The sequence below is a fragment of the Balaenoptera musculus genome, chromosome 11 (assembly GCF_009873245.2).
Source record: "Balaenoptera musculus isolate JJ_BM4_2016_0621 chromosome 11, mBalMus1.pri.v3, whole genome shotgun sequence".
Taxonomy (NCBI): Eukaryota; Metazoa; Chordata; class Mammalia; order Artiodactyla; family Balaenopteridae; genus Balaenoptera; species Balaenoptera musculus.
Genome location: NC_045795.1, coordinates 75,136,157 through 75,151,798, shown reverse-complemented (window position 1 = coordinate 75,151,798; position 15,642 = coordinate 75,136,157). Strand labels below are relative to the sequence as shown.

The 15,642-nt window shown below is 36.6% G+C and overlaps 1 protein-coding gene and 1 non-coding gene across 13 annotated transcripts in view; both read left to right on the top strand.

Annotated features, from left to right (window-relative positions):
• Positions 1-15,642, top strand: part of FHIT (fragile histidine triad diadenosine triphosphatase) — a 1,509,753-nt gene that overhangs the window by 539,039 nt on the left and 955,072 nt on the right. The gene's annotated exons all lie outside the window — the stretch shown is intronic.
• Positions 2,725-2,828, top strand: LOC118904641. The gene has a single exon (XR_005022088.1). It is a non-coding gene; the product is annotated as a U6 spliceosomal RNA (small nuclear RNA).

The following is a 15,642-nucleotide window of genomic DNA, read 5'->3' as shown; positions in this document are numbered from 1 at the left end:
ATAGGGAGAACCCACTATATTCAAGGCACTGTAAGATATACAAAGAGAAATTCTCAAGAAGTTTCAAATCTTAGAATCTGTGGATGTACACAAATAAGTATAAGGTCAAAAGGGTTAAGGGTCGGGGCTTCCCTGGTGGTGCAGTGGTTGAGAATCTGCCTGCCAATGCAGGGGACACGGGTTCGAGCCCTGGTCTGGGAGGATCCCACATGCCGCGGAGCAACTAGGCCTGTGAGCTGCAACTACTGAGCCTGCGCGTCTAGAGCCTGTGCTCCACAACAAGAGAGGCCGCGATAGTGAGAGGCCCGCGCGCCGCGATGAAGAGTGGCCCCCGCTTGCCGCAACTAGAGAAAGCCCTCGCGCAGAAACGAAGACCCAACGCAGCCATAAATAAATAATTAATTAATTTTAAAAGAAAGGGGTTAAGGGTCATAAGAGACTTGAATGGAAACATACAATGAAAAATATAGTAAGCAGAGATTCTGGCCCAGCAAAGATGATATAGACCCATTTTCCCTGCTCCTCCTCCTAAGCACAACTATGAACTCTAGAAATGAAGCAAGAGACAACCAAATGAGAATTCTGAAAGGTGGTAAGAAAAAGGTGAGCTGGTTTGAGACTCCAGGACTAGAGGAACAGCATAGTAGCAGGGTGTCTAGGGTCCTCCCTCTCAAGAGAAGAAGCCACCCAGACCAGGTGTTTCCTAACTCCTAAGCTAATGACAGGGGGAAGCCCAGGGAGGATTTTTTTTTCCTGATTGAATGGGAGTATCGCTGGCAACATCAGAGAAGTCTGACCCCTCCAATAAGGGGAATGAGAACCAGAGAAAAGAAATAGAAAACAAGTAATATGATAATAGACTGAGGTGCTAACATATCAATAATGATCTTAAGTGTAAATCATCTAAATCTTTTATTGAAAGATAAAGATTGACAGAGTGGATAAAAGAACTCAGTCCAACTATATGCTGCTTATGAGGAACTCACGTCAAAGTCAATGATTAGGTAAGTTAAAAGTAAAAGGATAGAAAAAAGTACACCATACAAATACTAATTTTCAAAAAGCAGGAGAGACTATATTAATATGTAATAAAAGTAGACTTCAGAGCAAAGAAAATATCTAGAGACAAACAGAGATATTATATAATGATGAAAGCATCAACCCACCCAGAAAATTTAATGATCCTAAATATATACACACCAAACAATAGAGCCTTAAAGTACATGGGGAAAAAACAAACAAACAAAAACAAACAACCCAACTAACAGAGTTGAAGGAGAAATAGAGAAATTGACAACTGTAGTTAGAGACTCCAATGCCCCATCTCAACAATAGATAGATCTACTATGCAGAAAATCAGCAAGAATATAGAAGATCTGAGCATCACAATGGGCTAATAGTATCTAATTGACATATATAGAACACTCCATCCAATAATAGCAGAATACACATTTTTTTCAAGCACTCATGTATCATTCAGCAAAATATACCATACCTTGGGTCACAAAAAACCCTTTAAGTTTTAAAAATTGAAATCATGCTGAATGTGTTCTCTGACTATAATGAAATCTAACTAGAAATCAATTACAAGAAGATCACAGAAAAAGTTCTAAACATAGGTCAAAGAGTAACTCTTAAAGGAAATTAAAAAATACATAGAACTGAATGAAAATGAAAACACTATATCAAAATATGTAAGCTGCAGCTAAAGCAGTGCTGAGATGGATATTTATACCACTAAATACGATACTAGAATTAAGGAAAGTTCTCAAATTAATAACCTAAGTTCCTACCTCAAGTCTAAAAAAGAAAGAAAAATAAACCAATAGCAAGCAGACAGAAAGAAATAATAAAGGTAAAAGCAGAAATCCATAAAATTTAAAACAGGAAAAATATAAAGTCAATGAAGCAAAAAGTTGGTTATTCTAAAAAATTAATAAACTTGATAAATGATTAGCAAGGCTGACAATAACAAAATTGCCAACATTAGAAATGAAATAGGGGATATAAATACAGATCCTACAATCATTAAAAAATAAATAAGGATACACTGTGAACAATTTCATATTCACATAGTCAACTACTTATAAGAAAGAGATCAATTTTTCAAAAATTATAAACCACCTAAATTCAGCCAGTATGAAATGGACAGCTTGAGTAACGATTAAAGAAACTGAGTTAGTACTTAAGAGTTTCCCCCCAAGAACTCCTCAGGACCACACAGTTTCACTGGAGAAGTCTACCAAATGTTTAGAAAAGAATTAGTACCAATTTTACATAATCTCTTTCAGAAAATAGAAGAGGTAGGAACACTTCCCAACTCATTTTATGAGCCTAGTAAAAGACTACAAAAAGAAAGGAAGGAAGGGAGGGAGGGAGGGAAGGAGGGAGGAAGAAAGAAAGACTATGCCAGTCCAATATCTCTTGTGAACTTTGACACAGAAATACTCAACAAAATATTAGCAAATCAAGTACAACAATGTGTAAAAAGAATTATGTACCATGACCAAAGGGGATTTAATACAGGTATGCAAGGATGATTGAGTACTTTAAAATGAATCAATGTAATCTACCATATCAACAAGCTAAAGAAGAAAAATGATATGATCATATCAATTAACCCAGAATAAGCATTTAAAAAATCCAGCATCCATTTATAATAAAAATTGTTAGCAATTAAGGAATAGAGTTGAATTACCGCAACTTGATAAAGAGAATCCCTGAGTGCTTGCTTCGGCAGTACATATGCTAAAATTGGAACAATACAGAGATTAGTATTGCCCCTGCCCAAGGATGACATGCAAATTCGTGAAGCATTCCGTATTTTTATCTTTTTTGACCCCCCTCCTAGAGTAATGAAAATAAAAGCAAAAATAAACAAATGGGACCTAATTAAACTTAAAAGCTTTTGCACATCAAAGGAAACCATAAGCAAGACGAAAAGACATTCCTCAGAATGGGAGAAAATATTTACAAATTAAGCAACTGACAAAATATTAATCTCCAAAATATATGAACAACTCATGCAGCTCAATATCAAAAAAAACCACAATCCAAAAATGGGCAGAAGACCTAAATAAACATTTCTGCAAAGAAGACATACAGATGGCCAAGAGGCACATGAAAAGATGCTCAACATCACTAATTATTAGAGAAATGCAAATCAAAATTACAATGAGGTATCACCTCACACCGGTCAGAATGGCTATCATCAAAAAAATCTACAAACAACAAATGCTGGAGAGGGTGTGGAGAAAAGGGAACCCTCTTGCTCTGTTGGTGGGAACATAAATTGATACAGCCACTATGGAGAACAGTATGGAGGTTCCTTAAAAAACTAAAAATAGAACTACCATATGACCCAGCAGTCCCACTACTGGGCATATACCCAGAGAAAACCATAATTCAAAAGGACACATGTACCACAGTGTTCACTGGAGCACTATTTACAATAGCCAGGACATGAAAGCAACCTAAATGTCCATCAACAGATGAATGGATAAAGAAGATGTGGCACATATATACAATGGAATATTACTCAGCCATGAAAGGGAATGAAATTGGGTCATTTGTAGAGACATGGATGGACCTAGAGATTGTCATACAGAGTGAAGTAAATCAGAAAGAGAAAAACTAATATCATATATTAATGCATGTGTGTGGAATCTAGAAAAATGGTATAGATGTTCTTATTTACAAAGCAGAAATAGAGACACAGATGTAGAGAACAAATGTATTGATACTGGGGGTGGGGGTGGGTGAGATGAATTGGGAGACTGGGATTGACATATATACACTGTTAATACTATGTATAAAATAGATAACTAATGAGAACATACTGTATAGCACAGGGAACTCTACTCAGTGCTCTGTGGTAACCTAAATGAGAAGGAAATCCAAAAAAGAGGGGATATATGTATATGTACAGCTGATTCATTTTGCTGTACAGCAGAAACTGACACAACATTGTAAACCAACTATACTCCAATAAAAATTAATTTAAAAAAAAAGAGAATCCCTGATATTGGGAACAACGCATGGATGTTCACTCTCATTACTTCTATTCAATATGGTACTGGAAGTTCTAGCCACTGTAATACAGCAAGAAAAAGGAATAGGTGGCATGCAGATTGGAAAGGAATGAAATAAAACTAGCTCTATTTGCAGATGACAGCATTTTCTACCTAGAAAATCCCTAGGAATCTACAACAACAACAAAAAACTCCCAGAACTAATAAGTGAGTTCAGCAATTAATTAATCCACAAAAGTAATTGTATTTCTATATGCTAACAAGGAACATGCAGAAACCAAAATTTTAAACACAATACCATTTGCAACTGTTCCAAAGAAAATGAAATATTAGATATACACTTAACAAATTGCATACAGGATTTGTATGCTGAAAATTACAAAATACTGATAAAAGAAGTCAAAGAAGACCTTCCAATAAATGTTGGAAGTCTCAACATAGTACAGATGTAAGTCCTCCCCAAATTGATCTAAGGTTTAATGCAATTCCTAACAAAATTCCAGCCAGCTTATTCTAAAACTTATATGTAAAGACACAGGCCCTATAATAGCTAAAACAATCATAGCATAGAATAATAAAGTATGGGACTTCCCTGGTGGTGCAGTGGTTAAGAATCCGCCTGCCAATGCAGGGGACACGGGTTCGAGCCCTGGTCCAGGAAGATCCCACATGCCACGGAGCAACTAAGCCCATGTGCCACAACTACTGAGCCTGCACTCTAGAGCCTGCGAGCCACAACTACTGAAGCCCTCGCACCTAGAGTGCGTGTTCTGCAACAAGAGAAGCCACCACAATGAGAAGCCTGCTCACAGCAACGAAGACCCAATGCAGCCATAAATAAATAAATAAATAAATAAATTTTAAAAAAGAATAATAAAGTAGGGGGAATCATTCTATCCAATACTAAAGCTAACTATATAGCCATAGTAATCAAGCCAATGTGGTATTGGCAGAGGATGGAATGGAACAGAATGGAGGACCCAGAAATAGATCCACACACATGCTCAAATGATTTTTGACAAAGGAGCAAAAGTAATTCAATGAAGGAAGCCCAGCCTTTTAACAAATGGTATTGGAGCATTAGACATCCATTGGCAAAAAAATAACATTGATCTAAACCTCATACCTTATACAAAAATTAACTCAAAATGGATTACAGGCTTACATAAAGTGTAAAATTACAAAAATTTTAGAAAAAATAAACGTAAGAGAAACTCCTTGGGATCTAAGTTTAAGTAAAGAATTCTTAGACTTCACACCAAAAGCATAAATCCATAAAAGGAACAATAGATAGATTGGACCTCAACAAAATTAAAAATTTTCTCTGTGAAAGCCATGTAAACAGAATGAAAAGACAGTCTATAGGCGAGAAGAAAATATTTGCAAACTACATATTCCACAGAGGACTAGTATCTAGTATATGTAAAGAACTCCTAAAAGTCAACAGTAAAAAAGCAAGCAATCCAATTAGAAAATGGGCACAAGTCATGAACAGACATTTCACTGAGGAAGATGTACAGATGGCAAATAAGCACACTAAAAGATATTCCACATCGCTGGACATCAGAGAAATGCAAATCAAAACCATAATGAGCTATCACTTCACATCTATCAGAATGGCTAAAATAAAAAATAATGACAACACCAAATATTGGTGAGGATGCAGAGAAACTGTTCACTCATACTTTGTTAGTGGGGATGTAAAATGGTACAGCCACTCTGGGAAACAAATCTGGCAGTTTTTTACAAAACTAAACATACAACTACCATATGACCCAGCAATTGCACTCTTGAGCATTTATCTCAGACAAATGAAAATTTATGTTCACATAAAAACTGGTACATAAATATTCATAACAGCTTCGTTCATAGTAGCCAAAATCTGGAAGTAGCCCAGATGTTTTTAACAGATGAGTGGTTAAATAAACTGTGGTACCCATGGAATTCTACTCAGCAATCAAAAGGAACAAACTATTAATACAATCAACAACTTGGGTGATTCTCCAAAGAGTCGTGTTGAGTGAAAAAAGCCAATCCCAATAAATTATATATTTTATTTTTTAGGGTTTCTTGTTTTTCAATTTTTAAAAAATTGAAGTACAGTTGATTTACAATGTTGTGTTAGTTTCTGGTGTTACAGAAAAGTGATTCAGCTATATATGTGTGTATATATATTATTTTTCATATTCTTTTAAATTTATAGGTTATTTCAAGATATTGAATATAGTTTCCTGTGCTATACAGTAGGACCTAGTTTATCTATTTTTATATAAAGTAGTTTGTATCTGCTAATCCCAAACTCCTAATTTATCCCTCCTCTCTTTCCCCGTTAGTAACCATAAGTTTGTTTTCTATGTCTGTGAGTCTGTTTCTATTTTGTAAATAAGTTCATTTATATCATATTTTAGATTCCACATATAAGTGATAAAATTACATACTTCATGATTTCATTTAAGTGACAGTTTTGAAATTACAAAATGGAGGACAGATTAGTGATTGCCAGGGCTTAGGGATGGAGGTGAGGGAGGGCCAAGTGAAAGGTCGGTGAGGTAATAAAGGCACAACATGAAGGATCCTTGTGATGATAAAACTGCTCAGTATCTTGACCTTGGTGGTGCATACACGAACCTGCACAGGTTATAAAATTGTATTGAACTTAATACATACACAAACACACACACACATACACTGAAATGAGTACAAGTAAAACTGGGATTTAGGGGAATTCTGAATAAGATTGGTGTATTGTATTAATGTCAAATCCTGGTTGTGCTATTATACTGTGGTTTTTCAAAGTGGAGGAAACTGGATAAAATATACACAGGATCTCTTTGTGTTATTTCTTACAACTGCATGTGAACCTGCAGTTATCTCAACCATGATTTCAATTAAAATTATGTATATAAAACTTCTTAAAAATTATAAATATATATACCATAGTAAGTGCTTTTTGAGCACTTACTATGTGTCATGCACTGTTCTGATGACTTTATATCATTAATAACTCCATTTAATTCCCAAACAGCATTATTATCCCCATTTTCCAATGAGGAAACCAAGACACAGTGAGATTAAGCAACCAGTCCAAGGTCACAAGCCTAGTCAGTGGCAGAATCTGGATTAGAACCCAAGAATTTTTGGTTCCAGTATCCACAACCCTAATAGGTTATTTTCTCTCTTTACCTAGAGATTAGTTATAGCTGAGGTCATTAGGAAGGACTTTATGGAGAAAATGACATTTTAAGCTTCCTTAGAGGGGAGATTATAGTCTGATGTATATATTGCATTAATTGTACTGTCAATAGGAGGAACTTAATACGTATTTGTTGAATCAATACCTTCTTTAAACCACTAGTTGATTCCTTCAGTTACTGATTGTCTGTCAGGAGCCCAGGGTTTGCAAAATGAGAGAACACGGGACCCAGGGCAAGGAGCTCATTTTGTCTTCTCTAGGCAGTTCTATTCTATGTTGTGTGGAGATAACACACTGCAGAACTTTCAGCAACACTTAGAATGTCCCCCAGATATCAGTATTGCCCCCCAATTACTGGGACATTGAAAAAAGCACCCTCCCCCACCCCATTTCCTAGTTCCCCCTAAGGATCCTGGTGGAGAACCAGTATACTTAGTCTCTGGTTATCAAAGCTCAGAGAATTCCTACAACAGAACTGCGGGATTCACATGATTCAATAGGGACATTACATCTACCCCCTTGGCATGGCTCTGTGCATGTGATAGAAAGAAATAGAACTTCCTTGACTTCACAGTGGCTCTAAGTTTGAATCTGAATTGGTCTAAAGTGTTCATTTTTCTTTTTTCTTTTTTCTTTTTTCTGGTTGTTCTTTTTGATGGGCATAAAGAAGTTTCCCCTTTCAGAGAAATGCTGCTGAGCACACACCGTATAGCATACCCCAAACCAAGCTCTTTCAACCTCAATAGAAGAAAAACATCTGAAAGGGAAACATATTAGTGGATTATTTTTGTAAACATGAAAAATCTCTTGGAAGGGCAATTTTGTTGACTGGCAGAAAAATAGCAGTGTTAATTATGTTGCCTTGTTAAATCTGAAAGAATGTAGTGAACACTGGGAACTATTCTAATTGCATTTGTGGAAAGACATCTAAGGGGTCAGAAGCCATCTCTATCAGAGAAATGCTGAGACAGCTGTGTCCCTTCAGAGGCACTGGGTCTGAATGTGCTCAGGGGAAATAGTTGTGAGCTTGAGTCCATGGACTTCTGGGCAAAACTAATGGGGAAGTGAGGGTAGGGAAAGGCAGAATTTCTACTTCAGATTCTGACAACTGGCTGTTTCTTTCCTCTTCCCATGGGTAGACGGGAAGGAGGTAAATTTGAACAGAGTTTCAGAGGTACATGCATTCATTTGGGTGCCAATGTCTCCACGCTTGGCTTGGCCCATGTTGGCAGAGAAGCTTTCTAGCCATCAAAATGGGGAGAAAAAAATCTTGCCCCCAGTAATACAGTTCTTTCAAAACAGCCCGAAGTGTGAGGTTGAAATAGAAAAACAAAAACCAAATGATGACTTGCATAAAAAATGGAAATAGAATGTTGCTTTCCTATAAACCTAGTTCCAGGATAGAAATTTTGGAGAGCCCTAGAATGTAGAAGAATGCTATTCGAGGTAAAAACAGGAGTTCAGAGGCCCAGCTTTTATACCCTGTTTGAATTTCAGATGAGATAAAACCAGCAGCTCCGCTAAGTTGCAGTACAAAAGCTTACATGGCTTCTTGAGAAAAGCAATTTATTTTAGATTATAGCACAGCAGCTATCATTTAAATTGCTAGCGATTGTAATTGAACTCAGAACCAGCCTTCTCTGTGAACACAGGGTGCAGTAATGTTACCCAGGCTGTGGGTAACATTACTGCACCATCATTGAGTCACTAGTATCTTGCCAACCTTCCCACAACTAACCCATTCAAAAATACATTCTGGGAAATGTACCTAGCTGGGTATTCAAATGTGCACTTGCTGTACATTTTGGGTGATATTAATATGAAACAGCCAGGAGGCAGCAATCTTGAGGAAATTAGAAATTAGAGAACATGCAATTAGCACTAGGGAAACTTTTGTTCAATTTTCATCTTTATTTAAGGTCATGAAGGGGCTTGTGGGGTGGGGGAAGGAGGAGGTGTGTGCAGAGAGAATCCAGGAGAGAGAAAAGAGTCCCTCTTGATACTGGAAAATCTTTGATTTGATAATGAAGGGGATGTGCTTACCCTCCAAACCCCAGAATGTCATCCTGTCATTACGTCCTCATGAGTGCTTAATTGTTCTGTTGGGGAAAAAATGTGTGTCTCATTTCCGTACACTGCATTTGCTCCCTCCTTTTTATAAATAAATTTATAAATAAATCCAGTTATACAAAATTCACTATTCCTCCAGAATTATCCAGAGACTCAGAAGACAACAGTTCATCCAGGATCAATTATTTATTTTTGTTTTTAGTAAAAGAGCTTGTCACAGTGTACTTGCTCCTTTCATAACTTTCTTTTTTGTTTTGTTTTTATGAAAGCAATAACCAGCACATGGCTTACAAATAAAATAGTTTAGAAACACATATGAAAATGAACAGTTCCCAACACTAACTACCCTTTCCCCTTCTTATTGCCCTCCCTAAATCTAACTGCTGTAACGCATTCCTGGCTTTATCTCCATATTGCCAATTAAATTTTTTATCAATTTTACATGTTATATACTGATTTTCTTCTAAGAAAGAGAATTTATCTATCACCTTTTCACATTTTCCCACTAACAACATGACATTATTCTCCACTTCCATTGGTCTTGCCACTTCTTTTTTATAATTTTTTTAAATTAATTTATTTTTTAATTGAAGTGTAGTTGATATACAATATTATATAAGTTACAGGTGTACAGTGTAGTGATTCACAATTTTTAAAGGTTGTACTCCATTTATAGTTATTATAGAATATTGGCTATCTTCCCTGTGTTGTACAATATATCCTTGTAGCTTATTTTATACGTAATAGTTTGTACCTCTTATTTCCTACCCCTATATTGCCCCTCCCCCTTCCCTCTCCCCACTGGTAACCACTATTTGTTCTCTGTATCTGTGAGTCTCCTACTTTTTTGTTATATTTTCTAGTTTGTTTTATTTTTTAGATTCCACATATAAGTGATATCATACAGTATTTGTCTTTCTCTGTCAGACTTATTTCACTTAGCATAATGCACTCCAAGTCCATCCATGTTGTTGCAAATGGCAAAATTTCATTCTTTTTTATGGCTGAGTAGTATTCCATTGTGTGTGTGTGTGTGTGTGTGTGTGTGTGTGTGTGAATCACATCTTCTTTATCCGTTCATCTGTTGATGGACACTTAGGTTGCTTCCTAAGTTGCTAGGTTGCTAACACTAACCTAACACTAGGTTTCTTTGGTCTTGCCACTTCTAAATCACATTTAAATCTCTTTACTGGTCTATCAACCTAGTCAGCATCTCTTACCTCCTTACCATAGATGAGATATGAGCGTTCATACCCCTTTCTTCACTATTCTTTTCCCTCTTCCACTTTCAGTTGTACCATTATTTTTGCATTGTCAGGTTTAATTTACATTTGCTCTGTCACCAGAGAGGTCTTTCTTTGTGATTTTTCCAAAGTTGACTATAATGAAAAGGATTTGCATCATCAGGACTTCGCTAAATTATTATTTTTTTTATAAATTTATTTATTTATTTTTGGCTGTGTTGGGTCTTCATTGCAGGGATCAAACTCGTGTCCCCTACATTGGCAGGTGGATTCGTAACCACTGCACCACCAGGGAAATCCCTTTGCTAAATTATTTACTGCACACCCAAGTGGTTTCTATGGTTTCAGTGTCACAAGTCCTGTGATACACAAAGGAGACTGTGTCTAGAATCAGGTTCAAATGGATTCTCTTCCTCTGTCATTTTGTCAAAATCATGCCATCTTTCAGTGTGTGTAATATATATTTTAAGTCTTTCTTATAAAGTTATCTGTGCTTGATTTTACTGGAATTTCTGATGTCCTTTTGCCTTTCCTGAGTGTGTGCCTCCATCATATCTTCAGGTTTTCCAAAACTCGTATTTGCACTTTCTCTTCTATTGGTTCTCCCTCTTTCTCATTAGATCTCCATTTTGCTCTCATTTAGACAGGTTGTTTTCTAGACCTGCTGGATAGAATTAGCCTGAGATTCCCATATTGCTCTCCAGAGTTGGATTTACCATTTGCTGGATCCAGTGGGCTTTCTCTCTTTGACTTACCTCCGAATTTTGCTAGTAACTTTCCAAGAAAGAGTGAATGGGAGGTAAACTGAGTCCTTGCAAGCTTGCAGTTTTTCATTTTGCCCTCAAACATGATTGATAGTTTGGGAATAGGACTTTTGTATCGAAAATCATTTTCACTGCTGTCTTTTAGCATCCAACAGTGCTGCTGATGAATCTGATGTTATTCTGATCCTTCCTTTTCTGTAGGCTACCTTTTTAGGGGGAGGGTCTTTTTAGGAGGCTATTGCGAATTTCTCTTTAACCTCAGTTTTCTAACATTCCACAGTTCATTCTCCTTGACACTGAGTAGATTCCTATACTTCGAAGATTCATGTGTCCCTTTAGCTCTGGGAAATTTTCTTATATAATTTATTTGATAATTTCCTCCCCTCTAGTTTTGTTTTTCTCATTCTGAAACTTCTATTAGTCCACATGTAGATCTCCTGGATCAATCATCTATATATCTTATTTTTTCTCACATATTGTACATTTAGTATATAGTCTAGGAGATTTCTCAAGGTTTGCCATTAAGCTGTCTATTGAATTTTTTACTTAAATAATCATGTAATTCTCAAGGGATCTTTTTTAAATCTCATTATTCCTTTTAAATATAACTCTGCTTTTGTCTTGTAGTTACCAAATATCCTCAAGTGATTCTTGAGGGTATTAAATAGGTTTTCTTTTTTAAGTTTGTATCTTTTCCGTAAGTTGTCTTACTTGCATGGTGTCGTGTTTTCTGCTATTTGGCTTGCTCACTTTATTTTCTGTGCTGACCTTTCTTGGTGTATTAGATTTCCAGTGATCTGTGGTTATATGTAAAAGAATGAGGTAATAGAAGGGCTGTTTGCAAGCCCTTCCAACAGGTGGATTGATCTTGTAAATGGTGTGCTTGAAGGGTCAAAGTTTAGAGTGTGTGCATGGGAATGGGGTGGGGGGATTTTGACTTGCAAGAGTGAGGTTTTAACACCCATGATAACTGTCCTACTTCTCCCCACACACGTTTTTACTGCCTTGAACCTAGTGGTGGCTTCAGGCCAGCTCACATGGAGAGCCAGGAGGGAGGGCAGTCTATGTTACATATACTGACCTGTAATTAGTACCCCGCTTTTCAGCTCTACCCAACCCTTCCACCCTCTGTTTTACCCACTATTTCTGAAAACTGAGTTTTTCTGGGGTAGTATCAGGCAGGTCTGTTTTCTCCTTTGTGGAAACCCCCTTTTGGGTTGTGGTTTCCTTTGCTGTGGTTTGTGAGTCAACAGACTTTTATTGAAATCACTCACCTTCTAATGGCTTCTTCCCGTTCTCTTTGTGGTTATGGGTTTACACCTTTGTGCTCCTTTAGTATCATTTAGAAAGTACTTTGGGTGAGAGAGGAGGTAAATGAATTTTCTTAGTACACCAGTGTGAACCAGAACACATTCTTTTTAAAAAGAGAGTTTGTGATTTTCATATGCCACATGCTCCAGCTCTTCATTTATTTTCAACTGTTTGTTAATCTGACACTTGGAATCAGCAGTCACAGAAAGCTGCACAAACATATCACTTACTTGATGGAGGCCAAATAATATATACTCAGGGGAAAAAAGTGTGTTGTGCTATTTTCTCTACATCTCTTAACTGATTTTGCCAGGAGTCTGTTTTCTTAGGCTTTAGTGAATTCAGCAAGGCTATTAACTTGCTTAAAAGTTCTATTTTAATTTTATTTATTAAAGAAAACATGATTGGATGTCTTCAATCAAAATGTTTCCCTTCTTCCTTAGTAGATAAATGGGCAGAGACCTCAAGAATAGATGTTCCAAATGAGAAACACAATGTGTAATGAATATATGATACTGTTCAATGACAGAGAGATTCAATAAAATAGGTATCTGTGTCAGCTATAAAATTAACAAAGACTTAAAATTTGGTAATTATTGAAAAAGCACTATAAGATAGGAACTTTTATATACCTTTGGTAAAAAAAACAAAATTTGGTACCAACTTTCAGGTACTTTAAAATGTTTATAATATTTAACCTCATTTTAGGAATTAAAGTTAAGAAAATAATCAGAAAATTAAGATCACAGTTTATTTTTCGAATTCTCATTATAGTATTATGTATAATAGAAAACCCCTAAATAACATACATAAAGAAAAAAAGTATAAAATTTGGCATATCTATGCCACAAAATACTGTTCATACATTAAAATGATGCTTATAAGTTGTTAATGAACTATTAAAACACTTAGGTGTAATTTAGGTGAAAAGAAAATCTGGAAATGGTATATGTATGAAGATCTCAACCATTCAAAAAGGAACAAAAACAAAAACTAGAAGGAACTATCCTAAAATTTTAACGGTGGTTGTCTTTTTGTTGGTAGAATTGTATGATATGTTTCCTTTTTCTTCTCATTAATATTTTGTTGTATTTTCCAGGTGTTTTATAGTGAATATGCTTGGTTTTAAGGGGAAAAACACTTTAAATCATGCGCTTCTGAAAGTAAACTTTTAAAAAATGTCACCAGATGACCCATATGGTTTTTCCCCCTGAACTTTTTACCCTTTTCTATCACAGAACCGAGTGGACTGTATAAAGCAATGTATGAAGTGTTTTCCATTATTGAAACTCTCTCTCAGATGCATCTGGAAAAGCTAGCTGGTGTATTATGTTACTTTGCTCTCTGTTTCTCTGTCTCACAAAGTCTGATTTATGTCAACATTAGCTAAAGAAATATTCAGATTCTCTAGAAAGGGGAAACACAGCTGCATCTTTGACTGAAATTAGAGATGAGTGATAAACAGTGGACTGGGAGGCAGACCCTCGGTTTTAGTCCTGCCTGACTCACTTGGTGACTGGTCTGAGCTTTCTCTTGTGAAAAATGTGGGCATTGAACTGGATGGTCTCAAAAATCCTTCTAGTTCTTTTGCTATGACTTTGCAGATATCTTACTCTGGCATATAGAGCAAATGAAACTAAGATACAGAAATGACCCAGTGAGAAGCATGTGTTCTAATTGGTATGTTTCTTTGGTATTTTCTGTGCTTTAAAAAGAGCACCTTGGCTTTGTGAAGTAACAGTTTTACATGTCCATTTGGAAGGTGAGAAAACAGAGGAACCAGCAAGCCCGGTGTAAAAGGTACAGTTGCCGAGGTTTCTAGCTGTATTTTGGGTCTTGGAGGGGCATCATTTGCTCTCAGAAGCATAGTACAGACCGAGATTTTTTTTCCCACAGAAGGAAAAAAGGTAAGGCGGACAGATGATTTGCTTTGGTGCATTTGTTTCCCCTCCTCAATAAAATGTACAGTAAGTGGAATTTTGTGTAAAGACAGAAACTTTTGGGACAGGTGCTAGTGTTTTGTGCAGGGAAAGCCTCATGGGCTCTGGTGGGCTTCTGCCTTTTCTATATATTGCTACTCTTCCTCCTATCCTCCTTACTTGAAAAAAAAATCCAAAAATAGAAAATACTGTAGTATTTTTTTCAGATTATGAAAGGAACACCTGCCAATTTTATAAAATTAAAACTCAAAAATCCAACACCACGGGAAAAGGTTTTTGAAAAAGTGAATACCATTTATCCCACCACACAGTAATGACCTTGACTAATATGTGAGGGCATTTTCTCCCAGACTTTCTTCTTCACCCGTGCACACATACACATGCACTATACTCAAAATTGATATATCCAGTAACACTCTTTTGTAATTTTATCTTACAGTGTGCCATGTCCATAGAATTTTACATCATCATCTGTATTTCCAGCACAGTATTACTCTGTAGGGTGAAATGCTTAAATTTACTTAAATCATCCCCTTTGATGGACTTTTAGTCTGCTACCAACTCTGGCTCTTAGAAGCAATGCTGAAATGAGGAACCTTGTATGTATATCTTTGCAACCTGGTCCAATTGTTTCTCAAGCAGAATTTCATGGAAATGGAATTTCAGTGTCAAAATGTATAACACGTGTGTGTAGTATCTGTGTTTGGGTGTGTATAAGATACATACACAGGCATCTGCAGTGCTGAACTGTCGTCCATGAAGGCTGTTCCTGCTGATACTTCTGCCGCCATTGCCGCAGCTTTATTCCACCACCCCCTCCCTCCAGGCAGTGTTCCCTCAGATGTTTCCAGTTGAACAGAAGGCCAACAAACCGCCCTGGGAGGGGAGTCTCTGGGCTTCATGCAGTTGTGACCTTAGGCAGGCCTGGTTCTGGTGTGCTGTTAGCGGGAGTTCAAGCTCTCCCCTTAGTATTTCATCTTACTCTTTAGCTCCAGGGAAATTTTTGCTGGACCAGAAAAGCAGTAGGAGTGTGTTTTGCTTTTACTCCTTCACCAAATAGCAGGTGTCCAGGTTCTGGCTGCCTATTAC